Below are 4799 nucleotides of genomic sequence, written 5' to 3' on the forward strand. Positions count from 1 at the left end.
GCTGGGGTGCGGGAATGGGAGCACTGGCTTGATGGGCAGAGTTTCTGCTCCTGGTGCTGAAGCTCTGAAAACGGCAGAGACGGCTGCACAACCATGAGAATGTTCTTAATGCCATGGGATTGCACACTTAGAAAAGGTTAAGATGGCCAATTTTTATGTAATAAAAGGAAATAGAACACAATAAAAAATGTTCCTTTATATTCCATTGTGGAGGAATAATAGGTTAGAGAATGTTTTCATTTTCTTTTTCTTTCTTTCCTCCTTTTCGAGAGAGAGTGAGCGCGCGCTCGCAGGCGTGGGGCAGGGGAGGGGGAGAGAGAAAGAGCAAACCCTACGCAGGCTCCACGTACAGCTGAATCTTGTGACCCTGAGATCATGACCTGAGCCGAAACCAAGGGTCAGGGGCTTAACCAGCTGAGCCACGCAGGTGCCTGCAGGCTAGTGACTGTTTTCTAAAGAAACTAGTTAAAAATAAAGTTTCTTTCTCAGTCCGCAAGCTCAGTCCTCCTAACAGGTGCTGTGGGACTCTGGTTCTAGAGTTATCCATCACCCCCTTGAACAGCTTAGACCAGCTTCTTGCCCCCTCCCACCCCAGGTTCCCACTCAGACTCCACACACACACACCCCCCAGGTGCCCCCACACAGGGAGAGGTTCCCAGGTGGTGCTGCTCACTCCAGCGCGCCGGGATCTTTCTGGAGCAAACACAAACAGGAGAAGGATTAACACAGGAGTTTGTGCTTCTACGAGCCTGGAAGTGAGGGGAGATGTAACCTCCTCTGCCTTACAGGGAGATGGTAAGACCCGAGAATGTGCTTTTAATCACTTCTGTTGGGACTGCTGGTTCTAGTGCCTTCTGGAGCCCGATTTCCATCTGAAAAGTGAGTACCTCTCCCCAGTCCTAATTTGTATTAACTTCCCTACAACACCTCGGTTTCTCAAGTACAAAAGAGCTGGGCCAATGAAAAAGCCCCTCAAAAGGGATGGCTGGTTAGAATTTTTCCTTTAGGCTTCTGTTTTTCTTGTGAGGCAAAACAAACCAGGAGACCATAAAAGGTACTTTTCACGTTGTTCTGGAAAATCCAGGAAATGGCGTGAGGCTGTTCCCAGAGTGAGGCTGTTCTTCTCAGCGTGAGGTTATAAAACCGGGTTGATGGAAACCACAGGGCTATGGGAAACAGCCTCTGGTAGGTCAGAAAGTTCCCAGGTGGTGGGTCAAGTGCCGCCCCCAGACGCCCTGTGCCCTCATGTGGTCCCAGGACCCCAACGCCCTCCTCTGGAAATTTCCAGCTCTGCAATTCTGCAGCAAAATTCTATGAAGTTGGCACCAAGCCAGAACAGAAAGATTCCATATTTGCGACTGCGCACCAAGTCCAAATTCAGAGATCCGTGACTCGAGGCTGCTTTGTTCCAGATCGCTTGGCTGTAGGGGTGTCCTGGCATCAGGTAGCCACAGGGTCAGAGGTTCTTAAAGGCCTCCTGGTCCTCACTACAAGACTCAGGTGCTTGAGATCCAGTGATGATCCTGGATGGCCACCTTTTCCTTTTTACCCAAATGCTGTTGAAAAAATAAATGTGTAGCGATGACCGAGGAACTCTCTCTTGGTAGTTTAGTGGCCAGTGAGTTGGATTTCCTTTCATTCTGATCTTATCCTCAAGTTTCGATTGGGATGCTTATTTCTAAACCCCGCCTGAACACCCACGAGAAATTGTAACTCTCCCAGGATAGCGCAGGAACTTAAACCTTCAGACTCGCTTTCCTTCTGGGGCAGGAATAAGGATCCCTTAAGGGACGGTAAGATACGTCACTGGGCAGGGGGCGGTGGGGATGTGGGAGTCACACACAACCTAAAATATGTCTTTGGAACAGAATAGCTGCTTCCTCCGATGTCCCCAGCAGGCAAGTTAGCAGGGTAAGGACTAAAACCTCGGCTCCCTTGTGGGCAGAGCACCTGCAACATTGTGGTTTATAAGACATATATGCTGGGTCTTAGCGGAAGGTCCCTGGCTCACAGCTCCTGAAGCTCTTAGGATTCTCAGAGTAAGAGTGCGTAGGAGCATCTTCTGTTAAATTATTTGATCTCTTGTCCTGGATGCCTGAAACCTCTTCAGAGCCCTAAAGGGGAGGTGGATGCCTTGTTATTCCGAACAAGATCTCCTCCCCACCAGAGTTTGTGTTAATGAGGTGACTTTCCAAAAACAACTAAGGTCAGAGCTGGTTGCCAGGGAACCGCCCCTGTGTTGGGAGGGTTGGAACTTTGTGTCTCATCCCTGACTTCTAGAGAGTCAAGAGGGGCCGGAAGTTGAATCAATCAGGTGACTTCATCCATGGTAAGGATGAGCCCTCCATTAAAAAACCAAAAGGATGGGGTTCAGAGAGCTTCCTGGTTGGTGAACACATGGAAATTGGGGGAAGCATGTGGAAGCTCTGGGCCCTGTTCCCCTTTGCCCTGTGCATCTCTTCCGTCTGGCTCCTCCTGAATTACAATACACCAGTGGTCTAGTACGTGAAAGGTTTCCCAGAGTTCTGTGTCCCTCTGGCAAATGAACCAAACCTGAGGGAGTGGGGGTTGGAACCTTCCATCTCTGGCTCTGTCGGTCCACAACACAGATGACATCTGAAGTTGAGTGTTTGGGGACAGCCCCGTAGGACTGAGCCCTTAGCTTGTGGGGTATGATGCCCTCTCCAGGTAGATGGTGGCAGAAGTGAGTTGCAGGACACCCAGTTGGTGTCTTGAGACTTGCTGGGATGATGTGGGGACAGACAGAGGGGGTTGGGGGGACCCCTCCTCCACAACATTGGCATTGAGTCCAAAAGCACTCTTAGTGAAATGACCAGAATGTAGTGGGCATTCCGCACCTCGGGAAGGACGGACCCACAGGCAGGGACAGGATGCCGTCACATTGCTTCCTGTGACACCTGTGACAGGGCTTCTGCTGGAAGGACCTTGGTGATGAGGGAGTCTCGTGTGCATTATTTATGTGGACTTGAGCCCACCACAAAGCCAGAGAATGGTCAGCATGGAGGGCTCTCCGAAGGCTAGTGCAAAGGGGGCCCTGTCCCATCGGCCTTTACCCAAAACTGAAGAGTACATCATCACAAAACCCTCAAAACCCACGACCAAGTGACATGTCCGGGACGGAGGGAGGAAACAGGCAAGAACTGGACCAGAGCGAGAGGAGGGGAGGGAGAGAGCTGTTCCAGGTGTTCTGCTAACGCGAGAGCAGCAGACGCCTCGCCTGACTCCAGGCGACGTGAACATCTGGGTGCACGGGGACGAACGTGCCTGGGCCACGGACTCAGGCCTGCAAGGGAGTCACCCAGCCATGTGTCCATCAGGAGCCCTGCCTGCTGCCAGGAGCCCAAACGCAATCTGGTCACTTTCGGGTAGATTTCGCTCATTCAGATTTACACTCAAATCCAGAGTTCTTGCTCCGCATCGCTCTCCGAGGAGGAGTCCAGGTCCCAGGAGAGCTCTCATGGCCTCCTGTTTCCTGCCAGCTCCATGGTGATGCCCGACACCCCACCTGGTCTTGTCCTCCATCTGTCTCCAGGCCGGCACGAGCCGGGGTGCGGCCCTGTTCTTGTCAGACCCCACACCGGACAGATTCCCTGCGTCTGCCCCCCAGTCCCTCGAGCCCAGGACCTCCTACAGGGAACCACGTGCCTCGGCTCGTGGGCGCAGGAGTCACCGTTCTGCCTGCTCTCTGACGAGTGAGCAGGAAACGGAGCCTTGATGAGCCAGGAGCCCGGCCGCATCGGGTGTCTCAGACCCTGGTGAAGACTGCGTAAATACTTCCCAAAAGCCAGTGGAGGACTGTGAACAAGGGAGGAACGGGAACATACTTACCTTTCCAAGTGGAACGGAAGTGGATGAAACGGCGCTAGGGAGATGCCTACCCCAGTAGCTGCAGAAATGGTGGCGGCTGGAAACACAGCCGTAGGGGTGGACGCCGTGGGATGTGGGTGTATTCTGATGGCAGAGACAACAGGGCTTGCTGGTGGGTTAGGTATAAAGTATCGGGGGGGGGGGGAGAAGACGACTCAGTGATTAATTCTGGTTCTGAACGGTGGTGTCACTGCTGAAGATGGGCTAGACTGGGCGACCCAGTGATTAATTCTGGTTCTGAACGGTGGTGTCACTGCTGAAGATGGGCTAGACTGGGGAAAAGGAAGGAGGGCACGAAGCTGTGTGTCGGCCTCCTGACACCTGAGAGGCTAATCAGCCATGCGGAGACGGCCAGCACGCCATCGGGATGCCCCTCAACAAAGCCTAGTAAAAGAGGTCCCAACGGAGAGAGGTTAAGGGTTGCCGGATTGCAAGACAGACCAGGTTGATGGAGGGGATGAAGCCGGTTCAAATTACTGGGGTCCGTGGGGCCAAAGCCAAACTTTCTTCTCTCAGGGAAGGCGCAAAGTTCCGAGTTCAGCAGCCTGTGCCCCCCGACTTGGCCCAGCCGGACCCCGGCCCAGCCCACCTAATCCCCACTTCGGAGCTGGGTTCTGCATTTCAGCAGGCCCGGGCAGGATGTCGCTTCCTGCCTCCATGCCAGCACCTTCCCCAGCAGGGAGCTGGGTCCCAGGCCCTTGCCACCCCCACGCAGCTGGTTGGAGTCTGTCTGTAAATAAGCAGGACCCCCAGGACCCCCAGAGCCGCCAGGACCCAGGCAACTGTGCTTCTAAACACCAGGCTGAATCCCCCTTGGTCATTAAAACCAGGCTGAGTCAGTCTCAAGTTCATCACATCCTGGGGGCAGCCAGCTTCACCCGCCCCTCCCCGCCCGCAGCCACCCAGGCCCT

Source organism: Mustela putorius, unplaced genomic scaffold, assembly GCF_011764305.1.
Source record: "Mustela putorius furo isolate JIRA1106 unplaced genomic scaffold, ASM1176430v1.1 tig00001680_pilon_pilon_pilon, whole genome shotgun sequence".
In the NCBI taxonomy this organism is placed as follows: Eukaryota; Metazoa; Chordata; class Mammalia; order Carnivora; family Mustelidae; genus Mustela; species Mustela putorius.